The following is a 23,126-nucleotide window of genomic DNA, read 5'->3' as shown; positions in this document are numbered from 1 at the left end:
CAAAAGGACATCATACTGAACCATATCAAAGGCCTTTTAAAGGTCTATTAACACCATACCACAATAATTACCCTTTTCTACCTCTTTCCTAATATAGTCTGTAAAATAAAGCAGACAGGTATCAGAGGAATGGGCCTTTCTAAAACCTGATTGGAAGTCAAATAAAAGGATATGTTCTGCTAAATAACTGTCTATTTGCTCATAAATGATCCTTTCCACAATTTTTGATATTGAACACAAGAGAGATACAGGGTGAAAATTTCCAGGATCAGATTTGGGCCCCTTTTTAAATAAAGGTATCACTCTTGCCACCTTAAATTTACTGGGGAAATGGTTATTTTCAATAGATAAATTAATAAGATTAAGTTATGACAGGAGTGATTATTTCAGCAGCATCCTTAAGAAATCTGGCAGGGGTGTTGTCAAAACCGGTAGCCTTGGAAGGATTTAGGCCTTTGAGTTTTTTTAGTACCAGCTCCTCTGTTACTTGTTTGAAATAAAAAATGTTTGGTTGGACTCCATTTTCTTCATAAAACTTATGTACCCTCTGTGGATCACTAAAATCACCTGACGCAGATGGAAGCTTCTGCACCAGATTACTTGCAATTGTTGTGAAGAATCTATTAAAATAACTTTACTTAATTTATAGTTAAAGTTGCAGGAGGAAAGGCCTACAGAAAGGCCTAATGCACAAAGTGATACAGAGGTGGGCAGTGTAGTACTTTACCTTTTTATTTTTGTTGCATGAGGCTTGTGTTGACAGTTCTTTTCTTTTTTAAATTCTTTTATCCAAAAATGGCAGAGGGTGATATCTGTACCCTATATAAATGGAGTCTACAACAGAAACTAGCATGTACAAACTTTAATTTAACAATTTAATAATCAATAAAAAAGGAATTTATACCTGTTTTATATTATGCTGTAGCGACATTGGACCAGCGGTTTGGAAAATGGATGGATGGATGATTCAGTTGCGGCGCCATCTTCTGTTCAGATGCAGGAATTCATTTGGCAAACGACTCTCACAGTGCATTGTGGGTATTCTCTAGCCATTGAGTGTATATCTGTTGTGCACTTGTTATTGCGGTGCATTGTGGGATTGAATGAGTGAACTCGATAACGTCCACTATGGTTTCAGACAACACTACAAATGGCTGTTCCCTCAAATAATGCCCTATTGAGGGTATAGGGGGCGATTTCAGACACAGCCTCAATGACGTCAAGGCTGTAATGTGATTGGTTATCAACAGTGTTGCCACAGTTACTTTGAAAAAGTAACTTAGTTACTTTACAGATTACTTGATTTAAAAAGTAACTTAGTTACTTTACAGATTACTTGATTTTAAAAGTAACTAAGTTACTTTACAAGTTACTTTATTAGTTACATTCAGCAGCTGCCGACAACATAAAAAAGACAACCGGTTTTGCTAACACTCACTTTATTGGAAGTGTATTTTTAACAGTAACATCAACAATCTATCTCCTGACAATTAACTTAAATTAACTATTAACAAAAAAACTATTTCCTGAAAAAATACGTTTTTACAAAAAATAAAGGCAGTCTTTCTTGACTTAACATAAATACTTGTTTTAATAAAAAATAAAATAGTCTTTCTTGACTTCACTTAACATAAATACTTGTTTTTATAAAAATATAAAATACAGTCTTTCTTGACTTCACTTAACATAAATACTTGTTTTTATAAAAATATAAAATAAAGAAAAAGACTATAACATTTCTTGACCATCTTTTTAACATTTTGTATCAACATTGAACCTGTTATTCACAGCATTAGAGCAGCAAGGAGTGGTTTTACAAAACAAAACAAGTGTATAACACCACATGTAAGCTTATACAGTATCATGTTTTCTTTACTTTTGTTACGTTGGCCTAATCTTATGTTGTAATCCCATGTTATGAGTGAAACAGTGGAGTGCACTGTAAAAATGAATACGCTATATTTACTCAATAAAATTGTGGCAACAGATTACAAGCAATATTATTAATTAAATTGAACAAATTAGAATTGAGTAATAATTTATCAAATTAATTCCTTAAAAGGTAACCATTTAAAATGAGTAAAAATTTTATTGGCAACATTGAAGACACCTGATGTTAACAAGCAGAATCACTGAAGGAGAAAACCGTAATTGTAAGTCACCGTTATGGTGATCAGTGTTTGTTTTAGTTGGGCTCTTGACCTTAAATCATTAACTTTAGATTTTGTTTGGCTGCTGTACTTGAGTTATAACAGCCAGATGAACAAAGAGAAAAGGTGATCTGATGGTGTTGATTGTGTTTTAACAATCATTATTTCACCTGAATCGCTGAACTCATACAGAGCCCAATGTCTGGGTTGTGTTTATTTTATTAATTATAGCAGCACTGTCCTTGTACAGCATAATATGTTTAGCCTTTTCAATGAAATTCAAATGATTAAAATATGCACACACAGGCATCAAGATTTAGCGTATGAATCTCAGCAATGGTGACTAACAGATCACCTCTGATCATAAGCTCATTATATATTCATGCAGCAATGCATGATGGGAGCCATGAATGAGTTTTGATTGGTGGAACCCAGAATGCACTGCAACATGCTTCATAAATGTCACCATTGTTGAGATTCACAGGCTGATTCTTGATGTCTGTGTATTTAAAAACGAAATCTAATTTTTTTTGTATATTAGATATATTAGATAATTAATTATAGCAGCTCTGTCCCTCTACAGTATAATATTATTTTTAACTATATGAGTTCAGAGAATCAGGTCAAATGATTGTGAAATAATGATTATGTTAAAACACAACCAACACCATCAGATCACCTTTTTTCGTTGTTCATCTGGCTGTTATAACTCATGTACAGCAGCCAAACAAAATCTAAAGATAATGATTTAAGGTCAAGAGCCCAACTAAAACAAACACTGATCACCATAACGGTGACTTACAATTACGGTTTTCTCCTTCAGTGATTCTGCTTGTTAACATCAGGTGTCTTCAATGTTGGCAATAAAAAATAAAGAGTTCTTAATTCATCTTTGACCTCTGTCTGTTATTTCGATATTTTTGTTTAAAAAAAATAATTAAATTTTACTCATTTTAAATGGTTACCTTTTAAGGAATTAATTTAATTAATTATTGCTCAATTCTAATTTGTTCAATTTAATTAATAATATTGCTTGTAATCTGTTGCCACAATTTTATTGAGTAAATACAGCGTATTCATTTTTACAGTGTGGGGCGAGTAAACCAGTGGTTGTACCTCATTAACAGAGGCTTCTCAAACCTTTTGTCAGAAAGTCTATTTCTTCTAGGAGTGAGCACCAAACCTCCCAGACTGAAAAGCCGCTCCACAGGAGCACTTGATGGGGTTGGAGTGTTATACTTCAAGAAAATGTTCTTTATGTTTGAAAACTGATGCAGAATCTGAAGGTCATAGGCTGACCTCAGGTAGTCCATGACTTCATTTTCTGCAGAATAGGTGTCCTCTGGCTCTGCCTCAAAAGTGAAAAAGTCCATCTCACCTTGGCTGGCAGATGTGGTGGGCACACTGGCAGGGCTCTGTGCTGCAGGAGCAGTTGTACAGCGGCACTCTGCTGTCAGAAGCTCTTTTACTCGCTCCCTCCTACCTGCATCTCTCAGCCATCTGAGTTTGAATTTTGGATAACTGACTGCTGCGAGAAGGGCATCTTTGTCGTCCAGCACACCGCCAAAACGAGTCTGGATAGCCTGAAAAATATAATTGATATGTTAATGCATACAAGGCCTACTATTTATTATGTCATTGAATTACTTACAAATCATGCCTAATGTGGGATCAATATTATGGATTTAATTTTGTTCTAGGTTACTTTTGATCTTCTTTTGCAATGATAATGTATATTCTGTTCCATGTTCATGACTAGTGTGATGCAAGACATTTTAGCTAGCTTAAAAGAGGGGAACATGCCTGTACTATGGCATCTGGAAGGCCTGCAGTCATACTGGAGAGGGCATCTTTCACATCCAGGGTCTTCTGCATCAGAACTTCAAGTGTGGGCAGTAAAGTCCCATAAGGACAGTCACCTTGTAAAATATCAAGTGCTGCAGTCAGAGGCTTCATGGCTGTGCAGTACTCATGCAGAAACTGGTACTCTTTCTCTTTGAAGCACTTAACTCCCAGCTTGGTGCACAGAGTATTCAGCTCACACATGGGGATTTCTGCAATTCTCTTTACAGCATCAAAAAATGAATTCCACCTTGTGGATGTTGGTACCAGGAGCTTTATTTTGCTGACTTCCTCCACTGTTTCTGATGCAAGGGTAGATCTACTTGATTTGGTCCAAAGAGCTGAGCATTTTGCTGTGCTGTTCCTATACACACCCTTGCTCTCTGCATTGGAAGTTAAATATTTATCTACATCATTTGTGGAAATTAGATTGATGGTGTGTGAAGCACACCTGTGGTGCGGGGGAAGAGACAGCTGGCATTCACTTTCATCTTCAGCTGAGAGGATTTCTGACATATCTAAAAAAGTGACATCATCATTTGTGGGGGTGGACTCTCCCTCCTCCATCTCATCATCGGACTCTGTGATAGGCTGAGGCTGATAAACATTAAACGCCTTGACAAAGTTGGATCCATTATCAGCCACTGTTGCAACTACTTTGTGTAGTAATCCATACGAAGAGTGAATGTTTTCGATTTCTGCACCAATAGCATCATACGTGTGTCTGCCACGAATTCTCCTTCATGCCAATGCAGCCTTGTTGCGCTCTAATGTGGATCTACTGATCCAGAGGAGCGTTACTCCCATGTAACTTCTATTGTTAGCAGTCCAAATATCCGCGGTAGTTGACACAAAGTCGACCTCATTCAGCGCAGCCTTCAGATTTCTCTCCATCACTGCATACTCCTCCTCCATGTAAGAAGAAAAAGCTGTTCTGTGAGGCAGCGCGGCATTGACAGTAGTAGGGATCTTGTTTATTATGGCACGAAACGAGGGCGAGTCAACCGTATTTAATGGCAGCATTTCCTCCACAACAAACTGCCCGACTAACTTCTTCAACTCTCCCCCACTTACTGGTTTTGCACCGAAGTCCAGCTTTTGTTGTTTGGGTGGTCGGGGACCTCCTGCTCTCTGCTTCGCATCACCTGGTGTGACTTGCTCTATAGGTTTGACTGTGGAGTGCTGCGACTCCAAATGTTTTTTCAAATTCGACGTAGTGTTTCTGTAGCTAGATAGCACTTTGTCGCCGCCAGCACAGAGTGTACAACGGACCTTAATGTTGCCATCTTTAGCTGACATAAACTCAAAATAGTGATTGTATTTCCATCTAGAAAACGCACATCTCTCGCCTCCCTCCATTGTTGTTTACGTTTGTGTCGCTGCGTGGTATTGTACGTACACGTGACGTGAACCTGAAAATGTAACTTGTCGCATACGTGACTTCACTCCCCGAGATGCAAGAAAAAAAAAAATATTTTTTTATTAAGGAAAATTACAAAAATAGTAACGCACAGTGACTTGGTTAAGTAACTTTAATCTGATTACTGGTTTGGAAATAGTAAAGCGTTAGATTACTCGTTACTGAAAAAAGTGGTCAGATTAGAGTAACGCGTTACTAAGTAACACGTTACCGGCATCACTGGTTATCAAGGCACACATGATAAAAGTCAGCAGTAACACTTTCCAATGGTAGAGCCACAGATCCTGGTATCTCCCAGTAATGAGACCATCTCTGGTATAAAGCAGGCTTTAGGTGATCGTTAGCTCCTAATGTCCGGTCTGAAACTGCTGGTCTGAAACTGCTGTCACGTATATACACTCACCTAAAGGATTATTAGGAACACTTGTTCAATTTCTCATTAATGCAATTATCTAATCAACCAATCACATGGCAGTTGCTTCAATGCATTTAGGGGTGTGGTCCTGGTCAAGACAATCTCCTGAAATCCAAACTGAATGTCAGAATGGGAAAGAAAGATGATATAAGCAATTTTGAGCGTGGCATGGTTGTTGGTGCCAGACGGGCCGGTCTGAGTATTTCACAATCTGCTCAGTTACTGGGATTTTCACGCACAACCATTTCTAGGGTTTACAAAGAATGGTGTGAAAAGGGAAAAACATCCAGTATGCGGCAGTCCTGTGGGCGAAAATGCCTTGTTGATGCTAGAGGTCAGGGCTGGGTTTCCCGAAACCTTCTTAACGCTACGTCGTTCTTAAGTTACACCTTAAGCTGTACCTTATCATTAATACGTGTTTCCCGAAACGTTCTTAGTTAAGTATACCTTCTGTAAGTCATACTTTCGGAAGGTTGGTCTGGACCACTCTTAGCTTTACCTTATCACTGTTGCAGGTCTATTTGAATATAATTCTGAAGTTTTAATACACCCAGACAGTATTAAATTAGGCTAATTCAAGTGTTTTCATGCAAAGAATAAAATTGTCATTACACTGATTGTTAATAGAATTTTAATTATATTATTATATATAATAACATTTTATACATTTATTTTAATTAAAGAGTGCTTTTAAATGCCAGTGAAAGCATAGGCTACTGTCAGTTAAGTCCTATTCGGATGCTAATATTGTTTCTCATGGGCTCGTACAATAAGTCGGTTATTTTAGTGCCGTCCAATCCATAATATCAGTGTTTTTCTCACCCAACCCGCGTAAAAAATCCCTGGCCAAATTAGTACCAACTGTTTTTTGACAAACAGGTCGTGTGGTAATTTAATTGCCGTCTGAATCCACATCTCCGAGTTTACAAGAAGAGATTCAAAATCCACTGTTTAAATCCTTTTTGATCACTGCCGAGCACCGTACATGACGTACACTTTTATTACTGAAATGCTGGAAAGTATTTACAAGAACAATATTTCATCACAGCTCCATCTCAGCGAACAAAAATAGGAAAGAGAAGAAAGCACATAAATAATTGAAATGGTTATTATGGCAGCAATATATGATACAATTTTAAAATATGTAGGCAAGGCTACTATAGTTTGGGTTATTTTTTAAAATATCCCATGAGTTCTAATAAATGCAATTTCAACTATTTATGAAGTGCTTATTTTATAAAGAACACCGCTTTCTCACATAAACAGCCCCTGCACGAGAGAATAATTGATTCTCGAGCCATCGATATCAACCATTTCAGCACCATCGCCACGGACAGCACCGGGTAACGTCGCACGTAAGAAGGTTTATCTTAAGCGGCTTCCTAAGGCATAGTTCGGGGAACACGCCTAGAAATGGTATACCTTCAGTTAAGTTATACCTTAAGAGTCTTCGTAGCGCGCTAAGAGACAACGTTATCGGGAAACTCAGCCCAGAGGAGAATGGGCCGAATGATTCAAGCTGATAGAAGAGCAACTTTGACTGAAATAACCACTCGTTACAACCGAGGTATGCAGAAAAGCATTTGTGAAGCCACAACACGCACAACCTTGAGGCGGTTGGGCTACAACAGCAGAAGACCCCACCGGGTACCACTCATCTCCACTACAAATAGGAAAAAGAGGCTACAATTTGCACGAGCTCACCAAAATTGGACAGTTGAAGACTGGAAAAATGTTGCCTGGTCTGATGAGTCTCGATTTCTGTTGAGACATTCAGATGGTAGAGTCAGAATTTGGCGTAAACAGAATGAGAACATGGATCCATCATGCCTTGTTACCACTGTGCAGGCTGGTGGTGGTGGTGTAATGGTGTGGGGGATGTTTTCTTGGCACACTTTAGGCCCCTTAGTGCCAATTGGGCATCGTTTAAATGCCACGGCCTACCTGAGCATTGTTTCTGACCATGTCCATCACTTTATGACCACCATGTACCCATCCTCTGATGGCTACTTCCAGCAGGATAATGCACCATGTCACAACGCTCGAATCATTTCAAATTGGTTTCTTGAACATGACAATGAGTTCACTGTACTAAAATGGCCCCCACAGTCACCAGATCTCAACCCAATAGAGCATCTTTGGGATGTGGTGGAACGGGAGCTTCGTGCCCTGGATGTGCATCCCACAAATCTCCATCAACTGCAAGATGCTATCCTATCAATATGGGCCAACATTTCTAAAGAATGCTTTCAGTACCTTGTTGAATCAATGCCACGTAGAATTAAGGCAGTTCTGAAGGCGAAAGGGGGTCAAACACAGTATTAGTATGGTGTTCCTAATAATCCTTTAGGTGAGTGTAGTTCTGCAGTCAGACACATCTCGTCTCATATGTGCTCGTTCAATCCCTGAAACTGCCACCAGAGGTCACCATCTCCTGCGACTGACATCAACCTTGATGAGCCTCACCTGTAAATCACTATCATTCATCTTCATTCATCCTCACAATTATTCATCTTCAACTTACAGAAAAAGATCATCATTTCTGTTTAAGTAGGTTTAGTTCAGTAATGTTGTTCTCTTGCTGAGGGAGGGACAGTGATATTTCCGTCGCTGGTCATTATTAAACAGTGTTAACCACACAAAGTCCTTCACTGTAAAGCTAAAGTGCTTGTGTTAAAACAGTCAGTCATTTGGTTGCTGTTGATCTGATGAGCTTCAACACGGTAAGTGTAAAAATGTTGACTAGTAGAAGCCGAATTTGCCGGTTGATAACAGACCCACTACAGAGAGTCCGGTTAGAGACTTTCACCAGAGATGATCAGGTATTCGGGAATAACCCATTTATTGTCACCACAACTCAGTACACTGGATAATTCTGATTTGCATGTGTGTGTGGTTTTCTATAAATAAAGATATAAGAAAAATAGATAAGTACAAATAACAATAATAAATGATAGTAGTCACGATAAACATAGTAACAATAATCTCCACAATGAATATTAAGTTACAATGATTAATAAAGTACAATAAGAAAAACAAATGTGCCATTATGGAGAATGCACAGCTAGAAATGATTAATTCTGAGCGGTTGAAATTCGACACCCTTGCGCGCTGAGGACAGAAATGGAGCCGCTCTGTCTATCACATTAGTGCGCATGCGCTCAAAGAGTGCTTCAACTCTAGAAGTGAGCGATATATACAGTATATTAAATAGACCATATAATGAATAAAAGGCACGTAGATTATGTCTTATAAATGTAACAATGAAATATGTGAGGAAACTAGTATGTAAATATACACACAAACATCTTTACAAGCTCGGTCGTATCGTCACTCGCATACATTAACTTTTACACATGCGGGGCTATTCAAACGTTCATAAAAAAGAGTAAAGAACAATGTATAAACAGACTGCAACTTACTTTAAAGGCACGCACACAACTTTAGCAAGGATTAATTGTTACAGTACAGCTTGCATCCGTCCGCTTTCCCGAATCAGTCAGACTCCGTTCAGTGGGCGGGAGCACTGGCCTGCACGTCTTTTCCGCGGCGCTGATTGGCCCGCTAGATGGATGCTGTGACGAATGCATCATTTTGGCATAGCAAAAGGAAACTAAGAAACTTAAATATAAGCCTAATAATGGCCTTTTTAACAGCCGCCCCCAGATGTCCGTTAGGAAATATGTACAATAACAAAAGGCCTCATAGCTTTAATCTGGTATGGCTGGCAATTTGATGAGGCGTGCGACTGGGCGTGTGTACGACCTCTCTCCCACCTTAATTTGAGCTGTTCTTACTCTGCTGTCTACTCCAGGGAATACTCTTGACACCTGGCCCACCGGCCAGAGGGCTCTGGGCAATTGGGGGTCAACGATCAGGACGATGGTGCCAATCTGGAGGTCAGATTTCTCATCTTGCCACTTCTGGCGGGTCTGAAGGCTGGGTAGGTAGAACCTGATGAAGCGCTTCCAGAATTGGTCGGCAAGGACTTGACTATGCCGCCATCTGCGTCGACTGATCAGTTCAGATTCCGGGTATATAACAGGAGGAAGTGATGAATCTGGCCGCCCCATCAGAAGGGAGTTTGGTGTGATGGGGTCCAGATCAGAAATATTAGATGAAGTGTAGCCCATTGGCTTGGAATTTAAGATCCCTTCGATCTCCACCAACATAGTGTACAGCACTTCAAAGGTGACAGACTGGGCGCCAAGTGTTGTCATCAAGGCCTGTTTTAGGGAACGAATCTCTCTTTCCCAGCTGCCACCAAAGTGTGGAGAATTAGGTGGATTGAAGTGGAATTGTATTTGCTGGCTTGCCAGCTGCTCTTGCAGTTCTGGGACAATAGCTGCGTATGCTTCTTTCAATTCTCTCTCCCCTCCTTTGAAGTTGGTCCCTTGATCCGATAATAGATCGAATGGCTTGCCTCGTCTTGCGATGAATCGTCTGAGAGCCATTAGGAATGAATCAGAGTCGAGACTATGAAGGACATCAATGTAGACTGCCCGGGTAGTGAGACATTTGAACAGGATGCCCCATTTCTTCTCGTTTCTGCGACCTACTTTAACAGTATATGGACCGAAGCAATCCATTCCTGTTGAGTAGAAGGCAGGCTTGAATAAACGTAATCTGGCTGGAGGGAGGTCTGCCATTTTTGGTACCTCAGGTTTTTTTCTCCACTTCTGGCAGTCCACACAAACACTCTGACACCGTTTGATGGCCTCTCTGCCTCGTAGAATCCAATATTTACACCGAAGCTCGGCAAAGACTCTTTCAGGGCCTGGATGGTGGAGTTTACTGTCGTAACTTTGTATGAGCAGTTTAGAGACTGGGTGTTTTGGGTCTAGGACAATGGGGTGCACTGTGTCAGGATCTAGATAAGGGCTCCAACGTAGGCGACCTCCTACTCTGATCAGCTTAGTCTCATGGTCAAGTTCAGGGGCAAGTGTCTTTAACCGACTGCTTTTAGAAATTGATTTTCCCACCTTTAACTGCTCCAGTTCAGAAGGAAAGCACTCCTCCTGAGCTTGTTGTAGGACACTTATTTCAGCCGTTCTGTAGTCATCAGCCATTGGACTGTTGCCTGCCGCCCCATGACAGGCCCTGGATTCAATTAGCTCTTCAAAAGTTTTATACAGGCTGATGTCAGGGAATGACAAGCTGGCTGTGAAGCAGGTAAGGAAGCAGGGAACTGTTTTACGAAGCTCGTCTTCATCTGCGGCCACAGGATGTGGGATTTCCGGCCACAGATTTGGAGGATCTTTGAGAAAGGATGGCCCTTGGTACCAATAGCTGTCTGGTCCCAGCTTATTTAGGCTTTTCCCTCGTGTTATATCGTCTGCTGGGTTATGAGCTGATGGTACATAACACCATGTGTGCCGGTCTGTGATGTCCTGGATCTCGGCGACTCTGGTTCCGACAAACACTTTAAATCGGCAAGAGTCTGACTGCAGCCAAGTGAGGACTGTGGTGGAGTCAGTCCAAAGAATGAATTGGTTTATGGGAAAGTTCAGTTCTGTTCTGACTACTTTAGCAAGCTGTGCCCCAGTCAGCGCAGCACAGAGTTCCAGACGAGGGATCGATTGCTGTTTTTTGGGTGCCACTCGTGATCTGGCTGTGAGGAAGGCCACCTCTACCTGACCATGTTGATCCTCTGTGCGGAGGTAGGCGACTGATCCATAAGCACGCTCAGAGGCATCACAGAAAACATGTACTTCTCTCTGACTCATGTCTGTGTCTCTGATTGGGCTGGTGTAACATCTTGGAAGGACAATGTGTTGCAGGGCAGGCAGCTCCTCCACCCACTCTCTCCAGGTCTGTAGAAGATCTACAGGTAAATGTGGGTCATCCCAGTCCCTTTTCTTATCCCACAGATGCTGCACTATGAGCTTGGCTCTGGTAGTGAAGGGAATAAGATAGCCCAGGGGGTCGTACTGACTTGCCACAACTTTGTAAATGGTACGCATGGTAGTCTCAGTGGTTGCTATAGGATGATACTTATAAGAAAGTGTGTCCGTTTGTTGATTCCAGAGAAGCCCCAGTGTAGATTCTTGGGTGTTGCTCTGCCCTTGTGAAATCCAAAGTTCAGTACCATCCGATCTGGCCTCAGGAGGTAAATGGCTTATGATCGAGAGCTGGTTGCTGGACCACTGCCTCAGGTCAAAACCCCCCTCTGCTAATAAGCTCCTGAGTTTGTCAACAAGACTCTTCGCCTCTTCCACTGAGGAGAAGCTTTGGAGACAATTGTCAACGTAGAAAGACTTCAGGACAGAATGGCGGACGTCTTCCCCAGGTTGGCTATGGTCGAGGACATGTTTTTGTAATGCAAAGATAGCACAGCAAGGGCTGCATGTCGTGCCGAAGGGGAGGACATGCCATTCATAAACACTGGGTGGATCCTGTGTCTTTAGATCCCTCCAGAGGAATCGCAGGAGTGGCCTGTCTTCTGGAAGTAATCTGATCTGGTGGAACATCCCCCTGATATCACTGCTGAAAGCAATGGAATGTTCTCTGAATCAGAGCAACACTGCGAGAAGAGATGGGCCTAACAAAGGTCCAGGGAGCAAGAGCTTGTTAAGGTTTTGACCCTGATATTGAAACGAGCAATTAAATACAACCCTGTTCTTCCCGTTGTGTTGGACCAGGTGATGGGGAATGTACCAGGTGTTAGTTGAGCATGTTTCAGCACTTGGTTCCACCCTGACTGCATAACCTGCCCGCTCTAGTTTCTGAATCTCTGCAGTGTAGGCAGCTGCTTGCTTTGGGTCTTTGGCCAGCCTTCTCTCTGTGGCTCGCAGATGAAGGAGAACAGCATTTTTGGGGGCCTGGAGGTCTGGCGTGTTCTTAACATGCAAAAGTGGTGTTGCATAGCGCTTAACACCATCCACCTCTACTCTCACTGTCTTTCTCTCCAGAATTTTCACTGCTTCCTGGTCTTGTCTAGATCTCGTGCTTATCTTCTCACTTTGCCAGGGAAGCACATCTATCTGCCAAAGTCTCTCCACTTGTTTGAGAAGATCAGTTTCTGGAGGTGCTATTGAGGTGAAAAGACACTGTTGTTCAATGACCTCATGTTGCAGGTGTTGTACGGGGCCCTGCAAAGTCCAGCCGAGACGAGTCTTGATGGCTGCTGGTCCCCCTGGGGGGCCTAGGCGGATTAGCTCCACTGCCGTAATGAGGTGGGGGTAGTCGGATCCGATGAGCAGGACAGGGCGAACTGCCTCTAAATGGCTCAAAGGAAGCGCTCTGAGGTGGTGGTATTTCTCCCTCAAGGTCTTAACCGGGTGTGTATGTTCAGCAAGACTCAACTGTTGGGCTGTGAATGCACCCTTTATGTGATACAGTTTGCTGGGCTGAGACAGGGGGGAGATGTGAAAGGACACTGCTGCACCAGAGAGCATTTGTAATTCCTGCCTGATTGTGCGAAGTGGAAGATCTTCTGGCTGACCTTTTAAGCCCAACTGTTTGGCAGCATTGTGCAGAAGGATGGTCCTCTCCGATCCATCGTCCAGGATGGCATAGGCTTTCATCTTGTGTGCCCCGTTTCGGATAATGACCTTGACGATCTTCAGAAGAACTTTTCGGCTGGCAGGGGGCTTACGAATGAGAAGTATCTCGTTCATAGTGTTGAGGAGGTAGGCATTAGAAGAAGGACCTTCATTTGGGGTAGTCTTTGGGATGTCAGCACTCTTGGGATTGATGGCATGAAGGACCAGTAGGTGGCGTCCATTACACTGTTTGCAGCGCATTTTCAGATTGCACTCTGAAACTTGATGGTTTCTCCCACAGCGCCAGCATCTGTTGCAGTCTCTTATCCAGTTTCGTTTCTGGTCAACGGTAAGCTGCTTAAAGTTGTTGCAATTGTTGAGGGAGTGTTTATGGTGGTCACAGTAAGGGCAGTAAGGGGTTGAAGCAGGTTTGTTGGCTGTAGGTGTCATCTTTGTCTGTGGAGGTGCTTTGTCTGTGCCAAACAGAATGGTGGCACTTTTAGCGAATGGTTTAGAGTCTCTGATCACTTCTCGTGTTCGTGTTGGACATCCACGACGACTAACTCCTACAAACCTTGATGTGTCCTCCTGCACTTGAATTTCATACTCCAGCCACTCTGACAGATCAAGAAGGGTGGGTATTGGCACCTGGTGAGGATGTGCAAAGCGTCGAAAACTTGACCTGAGGTCGTGCGGCAGCTTCCCTAGGAGCCGAGAGACATGGGAGCCACACTGCAACTCAAAGGTGCCCTTCCTTCCTAATTGCTCTAGCATGCCAACAAGGGAACGAACCCTGAGGGCGAAGAGTCGGAATGCTTTAATGTCCCCACTGGCTATGTTTGGACCATCCATGAGCTCTGCTATACGTTGCAATGCGAGCTGATGAGGCTGACCGTATTGCTGATCCAGTGCTGCCATGGTCTTTGTGAAGGGTTGTTGTGAATGACTGTACGAATCAGCGATAAGTAGTGCCTCCTCAAGTTTGAGGTGATCAGTGAGTATTTGGAATTTGAATCTCTCCGTGGCTGTAGCTGGGAGAATGTTCTCCAGGGCTATCTTGAGCCGCGAGAATTCTCTAGGATTCGGATGTACAAAGTCTGGAATTGTGGGGGACGGACCTCGGTACATCTGCTCTAACTCAGGTGGAACTGGGCTGGCTGCTCCGCGTGGCAGGTGAGAGCGTTGGGCGGATTCAAAAGGTTGAGGGGCTGCGTTCTCTGGCTTGTATGATGCATAATGACTTGGTCTGTAGTGCGTCTCAGTTCTGGAGTAGGCCCTTTCCTCCCTTGTTGCATCCCACCTGTCATGTTCGGAGTGTAACGTGTGGTGGGGAGAGTGCGGCTTTTCTCTGGGGATAGCTATTGGATCTAGGAAATCCTCAGAACTGTGGTTGGGCTGATCTGATTCAATAGACCTGAATCGTGGGGCTGACACTGGTGCAAAGCTCTTATCACTCTGTTGTGTTCTCAGCAAACTGCGTGGCGCAGGTACAGGTCGTGTAGGGGTGGCGGGAGGAGAAGACTGTGCTGCTGGCTGTCGCTGCTCCAGTTGGATCTGTAGCTGCTGCATTTGTCGTTTCAACTGTGAAAGTTCTTGTGAATACTGGTCTGTAGCATGTTGAAACGTGTCCCTTTCTTGCTGCATTGTCTGCAGTGTCTGTAGCAGATTGTCATGGGCAAGGCGTAGATCCCTGTTCTCACGCTGGAGGATGCTGGTTCCCCATGGTTCATTATCAGACCACTGTTGAGGACGATCAGGCTCTTTGCGGAGTAGCGATGTTGGAGTGATACCAGCTGCACCCTCTGGTTCTGGGCTGGAAGGCACTATACGATGAAACTGAGAGTGTGGTGACATGGGTTCTGGAAACAGTCTTGGGAGAGTGAAGCCACTGAGGTCATACTCTTCATATCGTGCAGGGAGGGCTGTCTTCCTCCTGACACGCACGACTGGCTCATCCTCTTCATGCTGTGACATCTTTGTGTAGTAAATCTGGGGCTCCGGCTCGAAGGACCATGTAAAAATGTTGACTAGTAGAAGCCGAATTTGCCGGTTGATAACAGACCCACTACAGAGAGTCCGGTTAGAGACTTTCACCAGAGATGATCAGGTATTCGGGAATAACCCATTTATTGTCACCACAACTCAGTACACTGGATAATTCTGATTTGCATGTGTGTGTGGTTTTCTATAAATAAAGATATAAGAAAAATAGATAAGTACAAATAACAAAAATAAATGATAGTAGTCACGATAAACATAGTAACAATAATCTCCACAATGAATATTAAGTTACAATGATTAATAAAGTACAATAAGAAAAACAAATGTGCCATTATGGAGAATGCACAGCTAGAAATGATTAATTCTGAGCGGTTGAAATTCGACACCCTTGCGCGCTGAGGACAGAAATGGAGCCGCTCTGTCTATCACATTAGTGCGCATGCGCTCAAATAGTGCTTCAACTCTAGAAGTGAGCGATATATACAGTATATTAAATAGACCATATAATGAATAAAAGGCACGTAGATTATGTCTTATAAATGTAACAATGAAATATGTGAGGAAACTAGTATGTAAATATACACACAAACATCTTTACAAGCTCGGTCGTATCGTCACTCGCATACATTAACTTTTACACATGCGGGGCTATTCAAACGTTCATAAAAAAGAGTAAAGAACAATGTATAAACAGACTGCAACTTACTTTAAAGGCACGCACACAACTTTAGCAAGGATTAATTGTTACAGTACAGCTTGCATCCGTCCGCTTTCCCGAATCAGTCAGACTCCGTTCAGTGGGCAGGAGCACTGGCCTGCACGTCTTTTCCGCGGCGCTGATTGGCCCGCTAGATGGATGCTGTGACGAATGCATCATTTTGGCATAGCAAAAGGAAACTAAGAAACTTAAATATAAGCCTAATAATGGCCTTTTTAACAGTAAGACAAACACTTACTAAGTAAGACTTACTTAAATGAAACTGATGATTATTGCTCATATAACATACGTGTCTTTACATGAGAAATGTTAAGAATAGATGATTTACATATACTTAAGTGATGAATATATTAACGCAAGTATTCATTACTTCAATGAGCTCATTGTTTCTGCCTTAAATTATTACATTGTTTAAATTAATACATTTTTTGATTTTGTATTATGTACATTTCTGAAATGCATAACTTAGACAGTTTCCTCTGATAACAGATCACTCTAAATTGTAATGTGGACTAAATTGTAATGTGTATTTTCTGTAAATCTGCTTTGAAACGACGTGTATTTTCTGTAAAGCTGCTTTGAAATGATGTGTATTGTGAAAAGCGCTATACAAATAAATGTGAATTGAATTGAATGCTGTATTATAGATATATGTTATGCTGATGTGGGTCAGAATGGCTCCTCCTCTTCCTCTGATCTTCTTTCTGCTCATGATTCACGGTGAGTCTCTCTTACATTCACATTAGAAACACTCTGATGTTTTATTTAAGGCCTCATGAGCGGCTGATCTGCACTTTCTTCTGTCCTGTTCTCACATATTTCTCTCTGAAACAGGAAGTTTGTGTTGAACATGTCAAACGCTCGTCCCTTTTAGAAATGTCCAATAGTCTTTTGCTACTTGCTAGTCTGTGTCACATGGTTTAGGGGGAGGGACTTTACAATTACATTTATAAGCACCAAAACGATATTTATTCTTTTAATTTCGTAATATTGACAGAATCTTAGAGCTGAGAATTGAAAAGTAACCAGCTCTGTCTTGTCTGTCAGTGCCAGAGGTGTAAAGTCCAGGTTCAGAAAGTAAAAGTCCTCCTCAGTATTTTGTACGGTGGCCTAGAGAGCTCAACGCTCTGCAACTGAAGAAAACGCATACAAATAGAAAAAGACCTGCAAATTAAGAAAACATCTTCATCAGTTTCACAACACATGTGTGCTCCAAATACTCACAACACAACCAAATACAGAAACACGCAACAGTTGCAGCTGAAGATGTTTTCTTAATTTGCGGGTGTTTTTCTATTTGCATGTGTTTTCTTCAGTTGAGAGTGTGTGAAACGTGTCGATTAGAGTCTCAGGCTGAAAGTGTGACAGTTCACAGCCCTGCTCTAGCACTAGATCGTGAATATCTTTTGCTCTTGTTCTCGGAAGTGAATGTGTATATGTTAAATATTTATATTGCCATTCTCACTCATTAAAACACATTTCTCACTGTGATGCACTTATGTTTCAAAACACTAAACACAGGCAGGCAAAAGTTAAACACAACTACAACACAGTTGTCATACACACACCGACTCAACATTGTTCAAAGTTATTTCTAGTGATGAGACCAAACCAACTGTACAAAATACAAGACAGTTTAAAGTGCCTAAATTGACTCAAAATGTTGCATTGAATGTTGAAAGTTACAATAATGGATGGAAATAATATAAGAGGGAGAGGAGGAAGAGTGTGAGTATAAGAGGAGGAAGAGTGTGAGTATAAGGGCGCTTTCACACTAGCACTTTTGGTTCAAATGACATCAGAGTTTGGTTCGTTTGGATGATGTGAAAACAAATGTGAAGCGAGCAATTCTATCCATTTTGACGCCTTTTCATTCATAGCGGTTACCAAGCAACACGATTACGCATCAGCTGCAACTTGAACGCGTACCGCGGTTCGATACAAATAATATAATGTGAGTCCATCAGGGACAGGGGGAGGGGGGAGCAGACGAACTCGGGTTCGGAACAGGCAATCGAACCAAGTGTGAAAGCGCCCTAAGAGGAAGAGTATGAGTATAAGAGGAGGAAGAGTATGAGTATAAAAGGAGGAAGAGTATGTGTATAAGAGGAGGACGAGTATGAGTATAAGAGGAGGAAGAGTATGTGTATAAGAGGAGGACGAGTGTGAGTTAGAGGAGGAAGAGTATGAGAATAAGAGGAGGAAGAGTGTGTATAAGAGGAGGAAGGGTGTGTGTATAAGAGGAGGAAGGGTGTGTGTATAAGAGGAGGAAGAGTATGAGTATAAGAGGAGGAAGAGTATGAGTATAAGAGGAGGAAGAGTGTGTGTATAAGAGGAGGAAGAGTGTGAGTATAAGAGGAAGAGTATGAGTATAAGAGGAGGAAGAGTGTGAGTTAAAGCAATAGTGCGTGAGTGTAATAGGAGGAAGAGTATGAGTAGAAGAGGAGGAAGAGTGTGAGTATAAGAGGAGGAAGAGTGTGTATAAGAGGAGGAAGGGTGTGTGTATAAGAAGAGGAAGAGTGTGAGTATAAGAGGAGAAAGAGTGTGTGTATAAAAGGGGGAAAAGTGTGTGTATAAGAGGAGGAAGAGTATGAGTAGAAGAGGAGGAAGAGTATTAGTAGAAGAGGAGGAAGACATTTACATTTACATTTAGTCATTTAGCTTTTATCAAAGCGACTTACAAATTAGGACTAAAATTAAGCGAGTCATCATGAAGAGGCAAAAAACAACAACAACGCAAGAAGTGCTCAGAATACGAGGTTCAGGCATTATTCAGAGTAGCATAAGCACGATAAGTGAGGTTTTAAAGGGATTTTTTTTTTTTTTTTTTTTTTTTTTGTGCTCACGGAAGAGATGGGTTTTCAGCTGTTTTTTGAATGTTGTCAGGGATTCTGCATTCCGGCTGAGGGTGGGGAGAGTGTTCCACCAGCATGGAACTGTGAATGAGAAGAGTATGAGTAGAAGAGGAGGAAGAGTGTGTATAAGAGGAGGAAGAGTGTGAGTTAAAGGAAGAGTGTGAGTGTAAGAGGAGGAAGAGTGTGTGTATAAGAGAAGGAAGAGTATGAGTAGAAGAGGAGGAAGAGTATGAGTTAGAGGAGGAAGAGTATGAGTATAAGAGGAGGAAGAGTGTGAGTATAAGAGGAGGAAGAATGTGTGTATAAGAGGAGGAAGAGTGTGAGTATAAGAGGAGGAAGAGTGTGAGTATAAGAGGAGGAAGAGTGTGTGTATAAGAGGAGGAAGAATGTAAGTTAGAGGAGGAAGAGTATGAGTATAAGAGGAGGAAGAGTATGAGTATAAGAGGAGGAAGAGTGTGAGTATAAGAGGAGGAAGAGTGTGAGTATAAGAGGAGGAAGAGTGTGAGTATAAGAGGAGGAAGAGTATGATTATAAGAGGAGGAAGAGTGAGTTAGAGGAGGAAGAGTGTGTGTATAAGAGGAGGAAGAGTGTGAGTATAAGAGGAGGAAGAGTATGATTATAAGAGGAGGAAGAGTGTGAGTTAGAGGAGGAAGAGTGTGTGTATAAGAGGAAGAGTATGAGTGTAAAAGGAGGAAGAGTATGAGTATAAGAGGAGGACGAGTGTGTGAAAGAGGTGATGAACAAGGAGGAAGAGGAAGAGGAAGAGGAAGGTGTGGAGAATGTGGTCAAGGCTGGATCTGCTTCAGGGTTTTTCTCTTCTCCTGCAGAGATGATATTCTCCGGCCGGACCGACATGAAGACGTGAAGCTGAAGCAGAATAAATCTCTCTCACTGACCTTGATTCTGCAGTTGCTCAACTCTTCTGACTGTACTTTACAGTAACATGCTTTTCATTTACAGTTTTTTACTGTAACCTTTTGGGCTTCTGCAGTTGGTCACTGTATTTCACAGTATGCAAATGCTGAATATACAGACATTCGATACTATACAATATTCAGTGCAATACTATACAGTACTTGCAGTGCATACAGTATTTATTCACTCACCACTGTCAGGTGTCAGTACTACTTTATTATATAACTGCAAAATTTGTTTACTTTGTTACAATAAATAAATAAATATTTCTCCTGTAACTGCTTTGGATTCTGTGTTCTCCATTCTTCATGTAGTGTCTAACGAATGATCTGTAGTGTTTCTAATATTGACTGATGTGTGTAAGATCTGAAAGCATTGTTTGATTTTGCCAGAAGAGTCAGAGATTCTCTGAATGAGTTTTGAACATTTGCTTTTGTGTTTAAGGTTTTGAGAAAGTGAGTGATGGTTTCAAGAAATGTGTTTTAGCAATTCAGAAAAACTGTAATTGTGCAGCTTGTTGTTTTTGGCTGATTTCTTGGTTCTCTCTTCACTCCTCTGTCTTAAAGTAATTCACACTGAGATTATTTATTTACATTTATCTTATATTTCCTGTAATGAGTCGCTGTTTTCAAATAGTAATAAAGTATTGTCATGTTTTCATAGCCCAATATAACAGATAAAACAACATTTACAGTTTGATGAATTCTGTGTTTCAGGGGTTTCTAGTGATGATTGGAGAGTGAGTTACAGTCCTTCACACATCTGTGCACTAAAGGACTCAACAGTGATAATGAGATGCACTTATAAATACCCTACTGGACATCAGATCATGAAAGTGTTCTGGACAAAAGGCCCATTACAAGAGGGTGTTGAGCCTCCAGATCTGTCTGAGGACCCTGAATACAGTCAGAGGCTTCAGTATCTGGGAGATAAACAGCAGAACTGCAACATCAGACTGAGTCATGTGACACTGAAGGATGAACACATGTACTATTTCAGATTCATCACTGATAAACCTGGTGGAAAATATTTTGGTAAACCTGGAGTCACTCTTACTGTCACAGGTGACTTTGGTGAGGTTTATCTCTTCTTCTGTGCATTATGTTGAATAATAATCAGTGTATGACAGCAGCACTAGATATAATGTGTGTGTTGTGTTCAGATCTTCAGGTGGAGTCTCCTGAGAGAGTGACAGAGGGAGATTCAGTCACTCTGAGATGTAAAAGCAGCTGCGCTCTGACTGACAGAGCAACATTCATCTGGTCCAGAAACTCACAGCCATTAACTGAGAGAAGAGACAGAAACAATGAACTCCTGCTGCAGTCAGTCAGAAGAGAGGATTCAGGCAGATATAGCTGTGCTGTAGACGGACACACTCACATCTCTCCTGAGGTTCAGCTCAATGTCATGTGTGAGTGCAGATTCATTTATTCTTTTTAATATTAGGAGATCATGTTTGAATTAGATGATTTGAGGTTTTAATTTTTGTCCTTTTTAGACCCTCCAAAGAACGTCTCCGTGTTGATCAGTCCATCTGGTGTAATAGTGGAGGGAGATTCAGTGACTCTGAACTGCATCAGTGACTCAAACCCTCCTGCAGAAATCAGATGGTTTAAAGGAGGAACGATTGTAGGATCTGGAAGAATCTTCAGCATCTCAAAGATCAGCTCTGATGACAGTGGAGAATACAAGTGCAAGTCCATCAATGAACATGGAGAGAAATACTCTGATAATGTGACTTTAAACGTCATGTGTAAGTTTATTATAAAACATAAGATGCTAATTCTGTTTTGATTAATTTGGCTCATATTAGTCATTTTAAAAATGTGTCAGAGGTCTTAAATAATTTGGTGATTGTTATTAGACCCTCCCTGGAGCGTCTCAGTGTTGATGAATGGATCTGGTGTAATAGTGGAGGGAGATTCAGTGACTCTGAACTGCATCAGTGACTCAAACCCTCCTGCTCTGAACTTCAGCTGGTTTAAGGAGAATGAAACCTCAGCTGTTGGATCTGGACAGAGTTTCAGTGCACTACAGAGTGGACGCTTCTACTGTCAGGCTCACAATCAACATGGATCTCAGAGATCAGACGCTGTAACTGTCACTGTTAAAGGTAGAGCGGCTCATATACTTACATTACTCTTTCTATAGTGACTCAAATGAATCTGTTCAGATGTTTTACTCTTTTGTCTCAGTTGTAGGACGTCTGGTGATATTATACACATCCATTGGAGGGGTTTGTGGAGCTGCAGTGATCATTACGATGTTAGTGATTTGGTAAGATGTGTGTTTGTGGTACTCTCTCGTGTGTGTGAATGAATGACTGAGTTAGAAAGTTGTGAATTCAGTGAGACATCATGATGAACGTGAACTAAGGCAAAATTTCCCATCCTATCTTTCGTTAGTTATTGAATAATGAAATCTGAAGCTCATTACAGCAGTAAATCCTGAAGATAGACCAGATTTCATCACATTCAAAGAGAAATACCATTAGTTAAAATCATATCTGTGTATTAAACATCAAATAGGTTCTGATTGGTTGTAATTGTTTCAAATCATTGTCTTTAAAGGGGAACCAGGAGGATGAAAAAGAGAAATGACACACAGGAATCTCAGGTGAGAAAAAATTATTTGGTGTTCAGTAGTTTACTAAATTCATTTGTAACTAAAAGTGAAAGTCTGAATTAGTGACTTTTTCTAGTGAGTTGTTTATAGACATTATTTATTTTCTCTTTATTCTGTTTTTTCTTTAATGGCAAAGATGAATCATCCCAGACCTGATCATGACAGACGCAACACTTATGATGTTGAATTGAGTGATCCTGTGTATGAGAATGTAACGGTAAGTGTTTCCTACAGAAGACTAAACTCTCTTCACCTTTAGCCAAAAGGAATTAAACGCTCAATGTCAGTGTGAACATATCTATATTGACTAAGTATATGGCAATTTAAATAACACACTCCTGTTTTTACTTTGTCTTCATTTATAAAGCCTGCTCAACTTGATGATTGTAAACCTGAACTGGACTCGTCTCTGTATGAAAATCTTCCAGTAAGTAAGAATACCCACTAGATAGAGACAAACCCCAATCTATTAGCCTTTCCTCTTGACACGTTGTTTATGCGTTTATTTAAATATTTCAGTATAAAAGTTTTCACTTTCTTTCTTTCTTATTCAGCCTAACATGAAGAGGCTGTAGTGTTTTGGACACAGTAAATATTACAGCCTTTATGCATCTCTTCGTGGGAGGAGCCCTGAATGATTGACAGGGGTGTCATGATGACGTGTGACTGAAGTAATCAGGCGATCTTTTTATAGATGGATG

The 23,126-nt window shown here is 41.3% G+C and overlaps 1 long non-coding RNA gene across 1 annotated transcript; it reads left to right on the top strand.

Annotated features, from left to right (window-relative positions):
* Positions 1-22,006: 22,006 nt before the first annotated feature.
* LOC311078507 lies at positions 22,007-22,647 on the top strand. The gene is made up of 3 exons (XR_014605192.1): positions 22,007-22,077; positions 22,371-22,416; positions 22,562-22,647. It is a non-coding gene; the product is annotated as an uncharacterized lncRNA (long non-coding RNA).
* The last annotated feature ends 479 nt before the right edge of the window (positions 22,648-23,126 follow it).

This window comes from Abramis brama (genome assembly GCF_963993115.1).
Source record: "Abramis brama genome assembly, chromosome: 2".
Classification (NCBI taxonomy): domain Eukaryota; kingdom Metazoa; phylum Chordata; class Actinopteri; order Cypriniformes; family Leuciscidae; genus Abramis; species Abramis brama.
Note: the sequence above shows the minus strand (reverse complement) of the source record. Positions and strands in the feature narration are given on the sequence as shown.